The 20,050-nt window shown below is 42.0% G+C and overlaps 1 pseudogene; it reads left to right on the forward strand.

The window, feature by feature from the left end:
- The first annotated feature begins 432 nt into the window (after positions 1 to 432).
- On the forward strand, positions 433 to 12,550 carry LOC123425229 (annotated as a pseudogene).
- Positions 12,551 to 20,050: the final 7,500 nt, after the last annotated feature.

Consider the following 20,050-nt stretch of genomic DNA (forward strand, 5'->3'; position numbering starts at 1 on the left):
AGTGGCTGCAATATCAGTCAATGCTAGTGTTGCAATGCCACTATGATAAAAAAAAACTCATGCTATCAAAATCAGTATGGTTGCTGCGCAAAAAAAAGTTGTATCCTTGTCCAGCAATGTTCAGAAAAAAATGCGTGTTCAAAAATTAGTAATGCAGTAAACTTTTGTGAACTGGTAATGTGTATCATTGCCCTGATAAGAAAAAATGTTGTTGTGAACTGCTCTGAAGAAATGTTAAATCCTTGTCCTGCAAAAAATCTTTTAGAACAATTATTGTGCTGCAAAAATTCATGCATGCTTGGGCGATCTATTGAGGTTAAATAGTATTGATGTATGGATGTACTTTTGATGTATTTTTTATAGGATGCTCATGATGGAACATAAGCTCAACATAGCTATGCGGCTCATGCTGGACTCAACTCGACTGCTACAATGTATGGCTGTGATGATGAGGAAGAAAAAATTTCATCGCAGCCACTATTGCCATTTGTTGGCATGCAATTTGACACTGTCGAAGATGCTAGAATATTCTACAATGAATATGCCTTCAAGACTGGATTTGGAATACACATAGGTGCTTCTCGAAACAGCCAAAAAAAAGGTCCTACGACACTTATCAAGAGGGTTTTTGAGTGTGTCCACACATGCAAGCCAGGTAGCAAAGCCGATAGTAGCACTGCTTCAGAGGGTCTATCAAATGGTGCAGCCTTGTCTAGCAAAGATAGTTGGTTCGAAATGGATGTTACGAACAAACGTCAAAAGAATAGGTTGCTGCGACATGATTACAAAGCTAAGATGATAGTTGAAACCGGGGGGAACAAGTGGCTTGTATCACATTTTGTTGCTGAGCACACCCCCCCTATGCCACAGCCAGAGCTTGTACGATATTACCGCTCACACCGCAACATTCCAGAAGAAGATATGGATCTCATAATGACAATGCATGATGTAAACTTCTCAACTTCATCGTGCATGGGGATGCTCTACAGGGTGCGCGGCGGAGACCGTAGGATACTACCATATGTGAAGAGGGATGTTTCAGATGTCCGTTCAAAGCTGCGCCAAAACCTAAACCTCCGAGACATGGATTTGACAGTTGAGTATTTTAAGAGGCGGGTAGCTGAGAATCCTCAGTTCTACTATGAAAAAATTGTTGATGAGGATACCAACTCGGTTACAGGGCTCTTTTGGGTGGATGGCAGGACAAGGGCATTGTACCCTAAGTACAAAGACTATATTTTCTTTGATACAACATTTTGTACAAATAGATACAACATGCCATTTGCTCCGATTGTTGGGGTGAACAACCATTTGCAAACGGTGTTGCTCGGTTGTGCGTTGCTACCAAATGAACAGATTGAAACTTTCAAGTGGGTCTTCGAGAACATTCTGCTTGCAATGAACAATGAACACCCATTGAACATTATGACAGACCAGGACAAGGCCATGGAAACTGCCATATCACAAGTCTTCCCCAACACGGTGCACAGATGCTGCAAATGGCATGTCCAGAGAAAAGCTCGTGAGAAGCTTGGCAGGATAATGAGCAGAGATGGGTTTTTCAGAATGCTTTCTACAGGTGCATCAACGATTCTGATACGGTTGATGAATTTGAGGAGAACTGGCAGCATATGATACATTGCTTCGAATTAGTTGAGAATAGACATCTTTGCAACATGTGGCGCACCCGTCACACATGGGTCTGCTACTGCAACAAAAGACCTTCCAACCGCGCCAGAAACAAGTGTGCTGACGCAAGACTATTCTTGTCTTGATAATCCTCAACAACGGCACCAGAAACAAGCGTGCTGACGGGAGACTATTCTGCTACGGCTACGCCTTTAGGGACTCCCTTGGCAAATATGCAAAGGATTCCCCGGTGGCCTTGGAGCCTTGCGTTGGTGTTCCCTCGAAGCGGAAAGGGTGATGTAGCACAGCGGCGGTAAGTATATCCCTCAGTTTTGAGAACCAAGGTATCGATCCAGTGAAGGATTATCACAAGTACCTGCACAAACACAAAGAGCTTGCACCCAACGCTATGAAGGGGTTGTCAATCCCTTATAGATTGTTTGCCAAGTGAGAACTGAAAGCAAAAAGAAACAAAGCAGAGTAAAAGCGAAAGTGGAAACGATAGGTGTGAATAGACCCGGGGGCCGTAGTGTTCACTAGTGGCTTCTCTCATGAAAGCAAGTAGACGGTGGGTGAACGAATTACTGTCGAGCAATTGATAGAACCGCGCAAAGTCGTGACGTTATATATGGCAATGATTATATCTGTAGGCATCACATCCAAAACAAGTAGACCGATAGTTTCTTTATCTACTACTATTACTCCACACGTCGACCGCTATCCAGCATGCATCTAGTGTATTAAGTTCATGAGAACAGAGTAACGCCTTAATCAAGATGACATGATGTAGATGGACAATCTCATATCTACGATAAAATCCCATCTTGTTACCCTTGATGGCAACAACATGATGCGTGCCTTGCTGCCCCTTCTGTCACTGGGAAAGGTCACCACACGGTATGAACCCAAAACCAAGCACTTCTCCCATTGCAAGAACCGTAGATCAAGTTGGCCAAACAAAACCGAAGACTCGAAGAGACTTACAAGGATATCAAATCATGCATATAAGAAATCAGCAAAGACTCAAATATATATCATGGATAATCTGATCACAAATCCACAATTCATTGGATCTCGAGAAATACACCGCCAAAGAGGATTACATCAGATAGATCTCCATGAAGATCATGGAGAACTTTGTATTGAAGATCCAAGAGAGAGAAGAGGCCATTTAGCTACTAACTGCGGACCCATAGGTCTGAAGTGAACTACTCACGAGTCATTGGAGGGGCGATGATGTTGATGAAGAAGCCCTCCAACTCCAAAGTCCCCTCCGATAGGGCACCGGGAAGGGTCTCGAGATGAGATCTCGCGGAAACGGAAGCTTGCGGCGGCGAAAAAGTGTTTTTGTGGATGCTCTGATTTTTTCTGGATTTTTAGGGAATTTATAGGCCAAAGGCCTAGGGCAGGGGAGCGCCAGGGGGGCACAAGCTTGGTTGCCGCGGCCTCCCCCTGGCCACGGCAACAGGGCTTGTGGGCCCCCTGTGGGCCCACTTGCTTGGCCCTCAAGCCTCCCGATCTTCTTCCGTTCTGGAAAAATTTATTTCGGGGATTTTATTCCGTTTGGACTCCGTTCCAAAATCAGATCTGAAAAGAGTAAAAAACACAAAAAATACACGAACTGGCACTTGGCACTGAATTAATAAGTTAGTCCCAAAAAAGATATAAAAGGTAAACAAAACATCCAAAGTTGACAAGATAACAACGTGAAACCATCAAAAATTATAGATACGTTTGAGACGTATCAAGCATCCCCAAGCTTAACTCATGCTCGTCCTCGAGTAGGGAAGCGATAAAGAATGAATTTTTGATGCTTTCATGCTGTCTAACATAGATGTCCTTTGTAACTCCTCTTATGTGACATGAATGTTCAGATCCATTAGATTCAAAACAATAGTTTGCTATTGACGTGAAGACAATAATAATTCAAGCAAACTAGCAAGGTAATCATGAACTTTCAAAATAACAAGGCCAAAAGAAAGTTATCCCATCAAAATCATATAGTCTGGCTATGCTCTATCATCATTGCACAACTCATTTAAATCATGCACAACCCCGGTATTGGCCATGTAATTGTTTTCACACCTTTACTTTCTCAAACTTTTTCAACTCTCACACAATACATGAGCGTGAGCCATGGTTTTAGCACTATAAGTGGTGTGGAGTGTGGTGGAGGTTGCAAGACAAACAAGGAGAAGATGGTCACATTAACTAGGCATATTAATGCGTGTGGAGATGCTCGTCAATAGATATCAATGTGAATGAGTAGGGATTGCCATACAAATGATGCACTAGAGCTAAGAGTATGTGAAAGCTCTTAAAGAAAACTAGTGGGTGTGCATCCAACTTGCTTGCTCACGAAGACCTATGAAAATTTTGAGGAAGCCTATCATTGGAATATACAAGCCAAGTTATATAATGAAAATTTCCCACTAGCTATATGGTGGTGACAAAACGAGAGACTCTCAATCATGAAGATCATGGTGCTTAATATGCACAAGTGTGGAAAGGTGGTAACATTGTCCCTTCTCTCTTTTTCTCACATTTTTTTGAATGGGCTCTTTGGCCTCTTTTTATATTATTTTTTTATTATTTTGGTGGGCATCTTTGGCCTCTTTTATTTTCTCACATGGGACAATGATCCATCAATGATGATCATCACACTTACAACTCAAAGCTTAGAACAATGATGACACTATATGGAATGCCTTCGGTAGTGTACCGTGACAATGATCTAGCATGGCATAGACATTAATGGAAACATCATGCTAGCTATCTTACGATCATGCAATGGAAATGTAGACGTGGTGGCACATGTCATGGTGGTAGTTGCATGGCAATATATCTCGGAATGACTTTGAAAAGGCCATAGTAGGTAGGTATGGTGGCTGTTTTGAGGGAGGCTAATGGTGGGTTTTGTGCACCGACGAAAGTTGCACGACACTAAAGAAGATAGTGATGGTGGAAGATGAAAGTGCATCTAAACCATGGACTCAACATTAGTCATGAAGAACTCATATACTTGTTGCAAAAAATTTATTAGTAATCGAATAAAGCATTCAACGCATACTCCTAGGGGAAGGGTTGGTAGGTATAAACCATCGCGCGATCCCGACCGCCACACAAAGGATGACAATCAATAGACTAATCATGCTCAGACTTCATCACATAGAGGTTCACCATACGTGCATGCTACGGGAATCACTAACTTCAACACAAGTATTTCTAGATCCACAACACCTTACTAATATAACTTCAATATTACCATAACCACAACTCAAAACTAGTTGAGATGAATCAAACTTCTCTAACTATTCAATGCACATGAAGGTGGAAGTTTTCGTATCCCTTTGGATAACTACCCCTTTTGAGACTACTTTCATAGCATAGATCAACTACCAAGCCATGCATTGCCGTGCTCTATTAGATATAAGTGAAGTACATAGAGCAAAATCAACTAGCTCAAAAGATATAAGTGAAGCACATGTGAGCTGAATTGTCTACCAAAGGATATAAGTGAAGCTCGACAAAATCACGGTGAGTGCATGTCTCTCTCTCTCTCTAGGTGTGCAGCAAGGATGATTGTGACACAAAAAAAATAAAAGACTCCTAAGATACAAGACGCTCCAAGCGAAACACATAACATGTGGTGAATAAAAATATAGCCCCAAGTAACGTTATCGATGGATTGAAGACGAAAGAGGGGATGCCTTCCCGGGGCATCCCCAAGCTTAGGCTTTTACGGAATCCTTGAAACATCTTGGGGTGCCTTGGGCATCCCCAAGCTTGAGCTCTTGCCACTCTTTATCTTTTTTTCCATAAGAACTTCACCCAAAACTTGAAAACTTCACAACACGAAACTTAAACAGAAACTCGTGATAATATTAGTATAAGAAAGCAAACCACCACTTCCTTAGGTACTGTAGCAAACTTAAATTATACTTATGTTGATGTTGGGTTACTGTATTTTTAATCTTCCATGGCTAATACCCCCCGATACTATCCATAGTTTCATCAAAATAAGCAACCAACACAACAAAAACAGAATCTGTTAACAGCAGACTAGTCTGTAGCAATCTTTATACTTCGTACACTTCTGGTACTTCAAAAATTCTGAACAATTACGACAGTCTGAAGAATTTGCGTAGCAATCCACAGAAAAAATAATCAACTCAAAAGCTCTTACATAAAAAAAAATTCTTTTCGTGAGCAGAAAGTCTTTGTCTTTTCCAGCATGACCAAACGATCATCCCCAAGACTAATCATAACGGTTTTGCTTGGCACAAACGCAAAAAGAAACACAAAAAACACAATCATAACAGAATTATCAAAGTGTGGAAAACACAAAACAGAAAGAAAAAGGATAGATTCGTTGCGTTGCCTCCCAACAAGCGCTATTGTTTAATGCCCTTAGCTAGGAAAAAGGTGATGGAATCACGTATAGTCATCTTTGATGCTCAAACCATAAGTAGCCCTCATCATGGATTCATAAGGCAATCTTATTTTCTTTCTACAAAATTGCTCCATGCCCTTCTTTAGAGGAAATTGAAATCTAATATTCCCTTCCTTCATATCGATGATAGCACCAATAGTCCTTAGGAAAGGTCTACCAAGAATAATGGGACATGAAGGATTGCAATCTATGTCAGGTACAATGAAATCCACAGGTACATAGTTCTTAATTGCAACAATAAGAACATCATCGATCCTTCCCATGGGTTTCTTGACAGTAGAATCCGCAAGATACAAATTAAGAGAACACTCTTCAATCTCAAGAAAACCAAGAATATCACATAAAGACTTTGGAATCGCGGAAACACTAGCACCCAAATCACACAAAGCATTGCACTCATAGTTTTCGATCTTGATTTTGATAGTAGGTTCCCACTCATCATGAAGTTTTCTAGGTATAGAGACTTCTAGTTCGAGCTTCACTTCAAGAGATTTCAGCATAGCATCTACGACATGCGCAATAAAGGCTTTGCTTTGGCTATAAGCATGTGGAGAGTTTGCAATGGATTGCATCAAAGAAATGCATTCAAACAAGGAGCAACTATCATAATTGAATTCCTTGGAATCCAAAGTGGGAGTTTCTTTACTACCCAAAATTTTGATTTCTTCTACTCCACTCTCCACACCTTTATCATCAAGATAGGTGGGCTCCGAATCATTGGGGCGTTTTTCAACCAAAGTGGATTCATATCCAGGCCCTTCATCAATAGGTTTGACACGCAAAAACAAAGATTCAATAGGAGTCACACCAAGCATTTTAAGATCTTCGTGATTTACATCACTAGAACGCACCCTTTTAAACCATTCATGCCTAGCGCGAATTTGGGCGGTTCTTTCTTTGCTCTCATTCATGGAGACACGCATAGCTTTCAAAGTTTCATCCAAGTTGACCTTCGGAGGAGCACATATAACTTTCAAAGCATCAATATCACAAGACATCCTATCAACGCTCTTAGCCAAATCGTCAATTTTGAGTACTTTTTCCTCTATGGACGCATTGAAAATCTTTTGAGAGTTGATGAACTCTTTGATATTACTCTCTAAATCAGAGGGTAATTTGTTGTGATTTCCATAAGTGTTGTTGTAGGAATTGCCATAATTGTTAGAGGAGTTACTAGGAAAAGGCCTAGGAACATAGTTTCCTCTAAAAGCATTGTTGTTGCCAAAATTGTTCCTACCAACAAAATTAACGTCCAAACTAGCGTTGCTACTCTCAATCAAGGAAAATAGTGGCATGTCATTAGGATCTAAAGGAGCGTTTCTACTAGCAACCAAATTCATCAACTCGTCCATCTTAGCACTAAGTGAGTTAATTTCTTCTATAGCGTGTACCTTTTTGCTAGCACGTGACCTTTCAGTGTGCCACTGAGAGTAGTTGGTCATGATATTGTCTAGGAGTTTTGTAGCGTCTCCTAACGTGATTTCCATGAATGTTCCACCTAAGGCAGAGTCCAAGATATTGCGAGAAGTGAAATTCAAACCAGCGTAAAAGATTTGTATAATCATCCACAAACTCAAGCCATGAGCGGGAAAATTTCTAATCATTAACTTCATCCTCTCCCAAGATTGTGCAACGTGTTCATGATCAAGTTGCTTGAAATTCATGATATCGTTACGTAAGGAGATAATCTTAGCCGGCGGAAAATACTTGGATATGTAAGCATCTTTGCACTTATCCCAAGAATCGATACTATTTTTAGGCAAAGAAGAAAACCAAGTTTTTGCGCGATCTCGCAACGAGAAAGGAAAAAGCTTCCACTTAATCACGTCATTATCCACATCTTTTTTTTTTTGCATATCGCAAAGCTCAATGAAGGTATTGAGATGGGATGCGGCATCTTCACTAGGAAGGCCATAGAATTGCTCTTTCATAACAAGATTCTGCAAAGCTGCGTTGATTTCATACGATTCCGCACTAGTGGCGGGAGCAATCGGAGTACTAATAAAATCATTATTATTGGTACTCGAGAAGTCGCAAAGTTTGGTGTTTTCAGCCATGATGGCTGATGTTTGCCGTGTATCCCTGACAAGGTGCCAGAGATGCTTCTGATGTCCGTTATGCTACTGCACAAAAGACCTTCCAGTGGCGCCAGAAATGAGCACGTTGACGGCACCAGGAATCCTTCTGTGTTGGTGTTCCCTCGAAGCAGAGAGGATGATGTAGCACGATGGATGTGAATAGACACGGCGGCCGTAGTGTTTACTATTGGCTTCTCTCATGAAAGCAAGTAGACTGTGGGTGAACAAATTACTGTCGAGCAATTGATAGAACTGTGCAGAGTCGTGACGATATCTATGCAATGATTATTTCTATAGGCATCACGTCCGAAACAAGTAGACCGATACTGTCTACATCTACTACTATTACTCCACACGTCGACCGCTATCCAACATGCATCTAGTGTATTAAGTCCATAAGAACAGAGTAACGCCTTAAGCAAGATGACATGATGTAGAGGGATAATCTCAAACCAATGATAAAAACCCCATCTTTTTACCCTTGATGGAAACTGCTTGATGTGTGCCTTGCTGCCCCTACTGTCACTCGGAAAGGTCACGACATGGAAGAACCTAAAACCAAGCACTTCTCCCATTGCAAGAATAATAGATCTAGTTGGCCAAACAAAACCCAAGACTCGGAGAGACTTACAAGGATATCAAATCATTCATATAAGAAATCAGCAAAGACTCAAATATATATCATAGATAATCTGATCACAAGTCCACAATTCATCGGATCTCGACAAACACACCGCCAAAGAAGATTACATCGGATAGATCTCCATGAAGATCATGGAGAACTTTGTATTGAAGATCCAAGAGAGAGAATAAGCCATCTAGCTAATAACTACGGACCCATAGGTCTGAAGTGAACTACTCACGAGTCATTGGAGGGGCGATGATGATGATGAAGAAGCCCTCCGACTCCAAAGTCCCCTCTGGCAGGGCGCCGGGAAGGGTCTCCAGATGAGATCTCGCGGAAACGGAAGCTTGCGGTAGCGGAAAAGTATTTTCGAGGCTCCCCTGATTTTTTGCGGAATATTTGGGAATTTATAGGCCAAAGATCTAGGTCAGGGGGCGGCCAGGGAGGCCACAAGCCTGCCCACCGCCGCCTCCCCCCTGGTGGCGGAGTGGGGGCTTGTGGGCTCCCTGGAGCCCACCTGGCTTGGCCCAAAAGCCCCCGGGACTTCTTCCGTTCGGGAAAAAATCATTTTGGGTTTTTTCTTCCGTTTGGACTCCGTTCCAAAATCAGATCTGAAAAAAGTCAAAAACACGGAAAAAACAGGAACTGGCACTTGGCACTGAATTAATAAGTTAGTCCCAAAAAGATATAAAAAGGTACGTAAAACATACAAAGAAGGCAAGATAACAGAGTGAAACCATCAAAAATTATAGATACGTTTGAGACGTATCAATGACTTCAACAAACAAACAAGCACACAAGCAAGCAAGAAAACCGGCAAAGGAAAATGGCAAAGGGCAAAAGAAAGCGGCAAAGGAAAACGACAAAAAGGCAAAAGAAAAAGGCAACGGAGAAAGGCAAATGAAAATGGCAAATGTGAAGTGGGGGAGAGGAAAACGAGAGGCAACTGGCAAAAAAAGTAAATGCAAGAGATGAGTTTGTGAGACCTACTTGGATAGATCTCTCCTTCCCCGGCAACGGCGCCAGAAATACTTCTGCTACTGCAACAAAAGACCTTCCAACGGCCCCAGAAACAAGCGTGCTGACGGAAGACTATTCTTGTCTTGATACTCCTCAGCAACGGCACCAGGAATCCTTTTGCTACGGCTACGCCTTTAGGGACTTCCTTGGCAAATATGCAAAGGATTCCCCCGTGGCCTTGGAGCCTTGCGTTGGTGTTCCCTCGAAGCGGAAAGGGTGATATAGCACAGCGGCGGTAAGTATTTCCCTCAGTTTTGAGAACCAAGGTATCGATCCAGTGAAGGATTATCACAAGTACCTGCACAAACACAAAGAGCTTGCACCCAACGCTATGAAGGGGTTGTCAATCCCTTATAGATTGTTTGCCAAGTGAGAACTGAAAGCAAAAAGAAACAAAGCAGAGTAAAAGCGAAAGTGGAAACGATAGGTGTGAATAGACCCGGGGGCCGTAGTGTTCACTAGTGGCTTCTCTCATGAAAGCAAGTAGACGGTGGGTGAACGAATTACTGTCGAGCAATTGATAGAACCGCGCAAAGTCGTGACGTTATATATGGCAATGATTATATCTGTAGGCATCACATCCAAAACAAGTAGACCGATAGTTTCTTTATCTACTACTATTACTCCACACGTCGACCGCTATCCAGCATGCATCTAGTGTATTAAGTTCATGAGAACAGAGTAACGCCTTAATCAAGATGACATGATGTAGATGGACAATCTCATATCTACGATAAAAGCCCATCTTGTTACCCTTGATGGCAACAACACGATGCGTGCCTTGCTGGCCCTTCTATCACTGGGAAAGGTCCCCACACGGTATGAACCCAAAACCAAGCACTTCTCCCATTGCAAGAATCATAGATCTAGTTGGCCAAACAAAACCCATGACTCGGAGAGACTTACAAGGATATCAAATCATGCATATAAGAAATCAACAAAGACTCAAATATATATATCATAGATAATCTGATCACAAATCCACAATTCATCGGATCTCGACAAACACACCGCCAAAGAGGATTACATCGGATAGATCTCCATGAAGATCATGGAGAACTTTGTATTGAAGATCCAAGAGAGAGAAGAGGCCATCTAGCTACTAACTACGGACCCGTATGTCTGAAGTGAACTACTCACGAGTCATTGGAGGGGTGATGATGTTGATGAAGAAGCCCTCCAACTCCAAAGTCCCCTCCGGCAGGGCACCGGGAAGGGTCTCCAGATGAGATCTCGCGGAAACGGAAGCTTGCGGCGGCGGAAAAGTGTTTTCGTGGATGCCCTGATTTTTTCTAGATTTTTAGGGAATTTATAGGCCAAAGACCTAGGGCAGGGGAGCGCCAGGGGGGCACAAGCTTGGTTGCCGCGGCCTCCCCCCTGGCCGCGGCAACAGGGCTTGTGGGCCCCCTGTGGGCCCACTTGCTTGGCCCTCAAGCCTCCCGATCTTCTTCCGTTCTGGAAAAATTTATTTCGGGGATTTCATTCCGTTTGGACTCCGTTCCAAAATCAGATCTGAAAAGTGTCAAAAACACAGAAAAATAGGAACTGGCACTTGGCACTGAATTAATAAGTTAGTCACAAAAAAGATATAAAAGGTAAACAAAACATCCAAAGTTGACAAGATAACAGCGTGAAACCATCAAAAATTATAGATACGTTTGAGACGTATCAGGGTCCCAGCGTTCTTTCGCAAGTGCTTCTTCCCTTCACAAGCACTACTGGGAGGTCAGAGGGGCTAAACTCCTACTTCAAGACATTTGTGCACCCTCAAGATTCGGTGTGGAGGTTCGTGCAACAATATGAGATGCTACAGGAGACTATGCTAGACCGTGAGGACAATCAAGCTTTCATTGCTGCAGCAACCACATCCCCTCTTTACTCTAGGTACAAGATTGAACGTCAGGCAGTTGGTTTCTACACTCGAAGCGTGTTTTCCAAGTTTCAAGCAGAAGTGGCTGCATCAACAGGCTTTGTTCTAAACCAAGTTCCTTCTGTTGACATTGGAGGTGTGAAATTTGAGGTCTTTTCAAATTACTATGAAGACCCCAAGATATTTACAGTAAATGTTGAGATGGAACAAGAGATATTTGAGTGCAGCTGCATTTTTTTTAAATGAATGGCATCATATGTGCGCATATCATTAGAGTCATGGTCTACCTCAATGTCCAAGTTATACCACAACGCTACTTGCTAGAACGTTGGTCGGAACAAGCAACTACGCTAACCGGCAATAGTGCTCATCTACTGGATTTTGCGCTCCTTTCAAACAATACACTCAAGTACAACTCATTGTGCAGGAAGTTCACATGGTTGGCCTCTCAAGCTTGTAGCAATGATGATGCCTACAAAATACTAAATGATGCAGCTCATAACCTTGAGCCCATTATTGCTACAACAAAAAAAGGGAGATTGCAAGAACAGCGGGAATCACAGCAGCAGCAACAAACCCCACAACAAAACACGGCACAACATGAGCAGCATCAAACAACAATGCAGCAGCAGCACGTGCCGCGTCACCAAAGAAGCAACAGCCAAAACAGCCAAAAACCACAATCCAACAGCCAGAAGCACCAAACCCGCCGGTTGAACAAGATAACGGGGAGAGTGTCATGCTTCAAAACCCAGCGCGTGTACCGAAGAAAGGTCGACCGTCGGAAAAAACAAGAAGGAGAAAGACTTTGCTTGAGCAAAGAGAGGACACAGCGAAGAACAAGGCAAAAACAGAGGAGAAAAAGAAAGAAGTAAAACCCAGAGTAAAACTTGGACCAAAGAAGAAAAAAGACATATGCTCATACTGCAAAGAAGATGGTCACAGCGTCCAAGTGTGCGAGCAGTTGAAAGTTGTGATGGCTGTCAAGAAATGCAACTATTGCATCGAGGATGGTCATGCGACAAATACATGTACCTACCTGAGGGCTGCAATATCAGTGGATGCAAATGTCGCTAGAGCAACAGAACTTAGGCTTTGAGAATAAAAAAAGACATGAAGAGCTGATTCGCTTGCTGCATACAAAAAAGTCAAAATGTAGGCGGTGCTATGTCACTATAAATTCTCTTTCCTAGTTTTTGGTCACATGAGAAAGTCTCCTTCAGAAAAATGTAAAGTGAAAGTGTTTATTTAGTATAAATATACAATTGTTACATTTGTGCTTATTTCTTCAAAATATTTTTTTTTCAGTCTCTACATGTGTGTGTTGGACAAAACTTGTGATGTTTGATCCTGTTTCACAGCTTCCTTACAATTATGCTCCATTTTTTAGACAAAAAGCCAACTAAAAAACATCTATGCAGCACCTTGCATTTTTAGGATATATAAAACATCTTGTGGTGATAAGCATTGATCAAACAGAAACTAAGAATGCAGGGATATCTCCTGAGAGCATTTGAAAAAGAAAAAAAATGCAAAAATGGGGACCCTGTATACAGACCCAGGAGAGCCCGACACTAAAAATCAAACAACGAGGTTCATTCATCTTCATCACAGAAAAAAAATGAGTGCCAACAAAACTGTACATAAACTGCAATTATCGTATATTGATCACATAGAAAAAAGGAGTTGCATTCATCTTCAACAAAAAGGGGAAAATGGGCCAAATAGATACATGCGAGGGGACTGATAACAATTTCATTTCAACACACTGTATTAATATCCCAACAAAAGTACCTCCACAACATTCATTGAACACTATCGTTGCGTCAAAAGTACCTCCAACACGGAGTTGCAACAATCCCAGACACTTACGAAAAAAGAAAGGTTACATCTTGGTTACATCAAAGACACTGTATTAACATCTTGGTTACATCCAAAAAATCACACGATTTAGCCACCAGCAGGGGAACCCAGTTCCATCTCCACCATATGTATTTAATCAATCTTCCAGCAGCTTCCTCAGCTGCTCTGCAGGGTCCAAATTATTGTTGGGATGCTTCAAAAGATTTGCTGCAATTCATTTTCGGAGGTTGGGGATGTAAGACTGACAACACAAACAACAAGAAGGCAAAAAAGGGTTAGATGGATATAAAAGGGGCGTTAGAAATAGTACAAACATGTAAAACAACTAGTAGAAAACATGTTTCATTTACTGAACTGAACAAAAATCATGCACACCATTTTTAGGCGCAAAAAATCATAAAACTATAAGAGGCAGGTATATTACAGTACCTCATCAAAATGCATGATGACAACACCATTGTAGTTTTCCAAGTATAGAATTGCATAGAAGCCACAATTATAACTGAAAAATATATAAAAAAAAGAAGATATAAGTATTTTCAGAATAAGATTCATGCCGAGCATTGTCAAAATACATCCATTCTTGTTGCACATAAAGGAAAAGTTTAAGCATTGCATCACACCAAAAAAAGAGGCTAACCCAGGCCCGTGACCACACTCACACCATTATTAACAAAATGGAAAGGAAAAACTTATGTATCAAAACCAGCATGCTTTCATTGTCATAGTGTCATCCTCTCATAGTAAAGGAAGTGCAACAAAACACAACCGACATGCTTTTCATTGTCACAGCGTCAAAAACTTGATGGATTGTATGAAATTAATACAAAAGTAAGGGGACAACATAAGTAGTTTCAACTTCTGATAAAATACCATGCCAGGTGTCAAAACCGGCAGCGGCTATACTAGTCATCATAAGCCCAAGTCATCATAAACATAAGTAGTTTCATCTTGCATTATACTTGCTGATATAAATCCTACGTCCATATAGGGTAGAAAAACCATGAACCTAAACAAGTAAAAGCCTACAAGTACAAAAGCCTTACTGTGTTATTTGTGCTGGGTAATCTGGGGTGACAAGCTCAAAGCTATTGAGATCAAACTTGAACGCGGATTCGCAGTTTGCTACCTTCTTTATGTTGGTGATCTGATTGGATGCAACATAAAACAATAGTTTAAAAAACTGGTATTCTGGTGTGTGAATCATACTGATATTGAAACAAAAAGTGATCATACAAAATTAAATATACTAGGTTGATTACTCTCAGAAAAGACAGGTAATAAACTTCATTACCACATTGTTGGTTGCGTTCGTGAGCAATGTAACATCCTCGGAATTCTTGATAGAGTCGAAGACATTGAATTGTTTATGCATCAAGTTAGCAACAACTACAGCCCAATGTCTGTTCTGGACGACAACAATGAAAAGCTGCGATGGAACAAAAACCGAGTACAAGTATAAAAAACAGGCTTGATATAAAAAAAAGATACACACAACATATGGTGCAAGATGAGAACTTACTAGATCAGATTTTGTAATCTGGTTATTTTCGCAAGCCCTTCGGAAACTCTCTTTCGCAACTTTTTGGATTGAACAAGCCAGGATCCACTGCCAATTGAGACTGAGAAACAAGAAAGAATTGGATACTCATTACCACTAACTTCTCTATTGTGTGCAAAAACAAGTGAAGAAAAAAGAAAAAGCAAATATGTGGGAAACACTAACCCCCATGAAGATAGAGAATGCAAACTTCTTTGGCTTCTTCCTGTTGTACATTTGCTCCAGGTTGAATGTTTTAGATAGAGTGTCATTATATCGGAGTCAATCTCGGCTTGTGGCTTCAAGGAAGCATGGAAGTTCTCAAGTGATGTGTGAAAACCCTCTATTTCAATGAAATCAGGACTGCAAAAAATTTAAAAAGATATTAGCACAGAAAACAGATGGAAAACAAAAACAAAAATTTACTACTTTTGACAACCCAACGACCACACCATATGTTGCAATGAAAAATGAAAAAAACATATAAGCAATGAAAAGGAGACTCACATCGGTTTGTCGTATTTGTTTTTGGTATCTTGTACCTGCTCAAAACGTACTGCTGGTACAATGCATCATCTTTTGGCTCAATCTTGATCTTCTTCATCCTTTGAGCATTAACAGAGGGTTGGGCTGTTCTCTTCTTTACTGCCTTCTTCACATGTTTGACTCGCGCGCTGCTGTCACTAACAATCTTCGCAAGGCAATCATGCAACTATGGAGAAACTTGTTGCACTCTCGCAAGGAATAAAAACAAAATATGGAGAGAGAAAAAAACATAAGTAACTCCGAATAAACTACTTGATACATGGTATTCAAAATAAAAAAGCTTCAAACAGAAATATATGGCCAAAATAAAGGGACAAACCTGGAGCTACAAGTGGATCTGCAAATGCAATTGGAGATGATTGTCTTGGTATGTTAGTGGGCCTTGGCAGCTTTGGTTCAGTGTCAAAACAAGGACCATCTCCATCATTTTGCGCTGGAAGCTTTGTGTTGTTGCCCTGCGTTGCACGCTTTGGTTTTTTTTTCATATGTAGGTCCTGTTGAAGCATGGATGGGAGTTTCAATTCCATTATTTTCTTCCTTGTACTTCCTTGCCATGTTATCATCCATACTGAGCCATTCGAAATCTTCAGTTCCCTCTTTGAACAGGCTCATTGATGGACCATCATCAAACTCCAAAGCAAGTCCTTGCAACGCAGCCATCGTGCCCTGTGACAGAATAACATTCTGAACCTCATCGCAACATCTGGATCTTTCAAATCACCCCCACCCCCGACTTCAGCACCTACTGACTTCTCACGTTCTCCAAGAACAGGTCCTTGCTGCACATCTTCAGTCCTTGGAAAAAAGCAACTCTACATTTTCACCAAACCAATGTCCCGTTGTGCTTCATTCTGCTTGGTGTTGCTACAACCTGCAACTTCCTTGTCTGCATCCACTTCTCGTGGTGCAACACTCTTGTGAGCTTCAGGGCTAGTGTGGATGGGAGCCCTGGTATGACCCGCGTCTGCTGCATTACCGGCTGGGGCATGAAATGTAACATCTCCGGGCTTATGATGATGATGATTGCTTCTTGTTGCATTGGCATTAGCTTCAACCAAAATAGATGCCAAATGCTTACAGAACATTCCTTCCAGAACCTGGCCAAATGATTTCAAAACCTTCTTAACTTCTGTTGCATGGAGCTTCTTGTGCTTTTCGTATATTGGTATCATGTGCCTTGGAATCTGTTTCAAAAGATAAGAACAAAAATGAAAATAGAGGAACAAAATTAGATTGCCCTCAAACAATGAAAAGCAGGCACACACAACAAAAAAAGAAAGAAAAAAATAAAGCATTGCAACAACAATTTTGCTGAAAAAAAAATGATGAGAAGCTCATGAAAAAAGTGCTTACCTCCATTTCTTCACTTGAAGGCAGTGGATGCAGCCACTCATCTAGAGAGCCACAGACATCATCGCCGACCTCACATCCATCAAAGGCTGGGTTGCTTGGTATATCATGTGTTGGTGCATCTGTCCGAACAAAAATGTTGTTCTGATGTTGAGCTTCACTGCAGCTGTCTAGCCATACATACGGCGTCTCCGCCAAACGCCGAAGCTGTGAAAACCAATGCATAAAGGATAAAAGAGTTAAAACCACAACCAAACAAAAAAAGGATTGGAAAAAATGATAAAAATAAAAGGATAATGTGCTCTTACATTCCGTTTTCCAAAATCAATTTTATCCAGGCTTAGCTTATTCCTATCAATTTCTTGTATCAACTTAAAGTCGTCATTGCAAACAAAGCAAGACCTTGGGAGAGAGTAGTCAATTCTATGCTCACAAGCCAGCAAACGAGCCACCTCGACAAAGTCCATGTAAATAATCTGAAAACAAAACATAACAATAACATTGTGAGACAACCTGTCATAGATGGATGCTGCAGCGCAAAAAAAAAATGAAACAAAAAAATTGACACGCACCAAGCTCATGGGCCATACCGCAAACATTGGTAGACAACCACCAAGCCAGAAGGCAGTTTTCCCTTCATTCCTCTTCTTTTGATACTTCTTGACCTCATTCAACGCAACAGCCAAGAAATGCTAATCCCAAGCAAACTCATTGATACTGTCCATGTCAACCAAGCTCGCAAGATACTCTAAAGGAACCATGTTGCCAATACCTGGAGAAAGCACAAGAGCAATACACAACAGTACCCATTCCCTCTTTACAGTAACAACATCAAGAACATCTGCAACTTCAAGCACTTCGATAGTGCGCCTTGTTGGGGCCCTCGACCCAACTCGATATGGTTCACGCAACACATGTGGTTCATTCCTCCTCAACAACTCAACTGCCCTTGACCCAGAAGTTACATTGAAAATTTTCTGCACCATGTCTTTTGTGAACAAAATGGACTTCTGTCTGTGATTGCAGCAAATAGAGTAAACAGCTGAGCCTATAAGAAACAAAACCTTATAGCAAGAAAGTGGTGGGAAAAAATGTTATTCAAGAGCAATATGCTTGAAAAATGCATACCTAAACAATGACTTCTGTGGATCAATTTTCATGACTACCCAATCCAGCAGATCAGTGGGTACAGAAAAAGAGTTGATGTTCAGGAGGGAACCAAAACTGCATAGGCGTATAACATCCTTCTTCTTTTTGGGCAGACGATCCGCAATCTGTCGCAAGCGGGTGGCTGAGAAACACGTTGAAAAAGACCCATCAGCAGCCGGACATTCGTCATCATCCATTCTGCAAAAAACAGAAAGACGCATTGATCAACATGTTCGAAAAACATACTCTCAGGCTGACTAAGAAGCCAAGCACATTACACCCCATCCAAAAAGGCAGATATTATGCACCCCAAAAACAAATTAAAGATGATCTAATCCTATACTAGGCCGCTGCTGTGTATGGACCCGTAAATGTAATCTCTGTGAAATGCTAGAGGGAATAGGTTGGTTTAGTCAGTGAAATCTGTTCTGGAGTGTGCAGAAATGTTCATACTAGTCTGATTTGTTGGTTTGTATTTCCATGTACGAGTTCAGTTCAGCAGGGGAATGTTCAGGTGTCATGTGGGCTTGTTGTTCAAATTGGTATGTTTCTAGATTATCCCCCCACCCAGCAGAGATTTATACAGTTAGGCTGTCATTTTAATTTGATATTCTTTATATCACTTCTTTGTTCTACGGAATGGGTGAGAATAGGATACTGCTGCATTAATTTACTGTTTGTTGTGAAGATAAGCGCATAAAGCTTTCGACACGTATAAAAAGGAATTTCAAAGTTTCATCCCCTATTTCCTTCTACAGTACATTATTTGTTACAACTGTTCTCTGGTTATCTTGTATGTTCCACCCTGATCATAATATTTTTAGTCCAGCGCCTGCAGAGCCTCGAGGCTGCCCAAGTTGTGAGCTATGGTACCCGATGGAGGATCTACCGGAGCCACTGCTTGCAGATATCATCAAGAGGATTACCATGTCGAGTGATCTCAATTCTCTTTGCCTCGTGTCGAAGAGGCTCTGCGCCGCCGAGACGGAGCATAGGGGTGCTATCGTGTTGGCTGCGGTGTTGACCCTATAGTGAAAGCCTTGACATCATTGTTCTCCCGGTTCTCCAATTTGTGGAAGGTGGAGATCAGTTACTCTGGTTGGACACCCAATCATGGGGACCAGGTGAACAACCAAGCCATCCTTCCCAGTCGAAGGGCGGTGGCCAGACCCAGCTGAATGTCTCATCCGCGACGGAGAAATACAACACCGCAGCTGCTGGCCTCGTGGCGAAATGAAACATTGGGTGGTTGAGCAAGTGCAGCAACCCGTCGGCGAACACCGGCGCTAGATTGTGGCACACAGCCGCGGAAAGAGCGGAACCGACGATCCCAAACAGCAACTCCCCCTACCACCCCCAACCTACACCTACCCAAGGTCCTCCACCGTCATTCCCTCTAGAAATGGGCCTAGAAATGCTCCGATTCCTACCGCGCACATACCAGATCTAGAGAAAAACTGGACTAACCTCGGATCTGCTTCGTCGTCGGCCATGGATTGCGAAGAAGATGCCCGAGTAGCCGCTCCCTCTCTGCCCACCGGCGCCACCGGTGCCTTGCCCAGCTGCCGGGCCGACCCTCGCATCCGCCAGTTCTGGATCGAGCGAGAGAGAGGAAGAGGAGGAGTGCAAGTTGCAACGCTCAGCGGCAAGCTACAATGAAGCGGGTGGACTCTGGTGGACCAAAAACACCTGGTTGGTGCGGCGCGTGCTGCAACCTGGTCGGAGACTCGGTGCTGCCGAATGTCCCGGACGACGCGATTTTGAACCGTCCGATTTCGTCCGATCGGACGGCACAAGAGCCGGTATACAGACGGGGCGAATCAGCCGGTTGATCTAGAGCGTTTTCCAACAAAATTAGCCAAAAAAACATTTTGTCAAGTCTCAGCTGACCGAGAGTTTGTTATGTCTCACACGATGCTATATCCCT

The sequence above is a fragment of the Hordeum vulgare genome, chromosome 2H, assembly GCF_904849725.1.
Source record: "Hordeum vulgare subsp. vulgare chromosome 2H, MorexV3_pseudomolecules_assembly, whole genome shotgun sequence".
NCBI lineage: Eukaryota > Viridiplantae > Streptophyta > Magnoliopsida > Poales > Poaceae > Hordeum > Hordeum vulgare.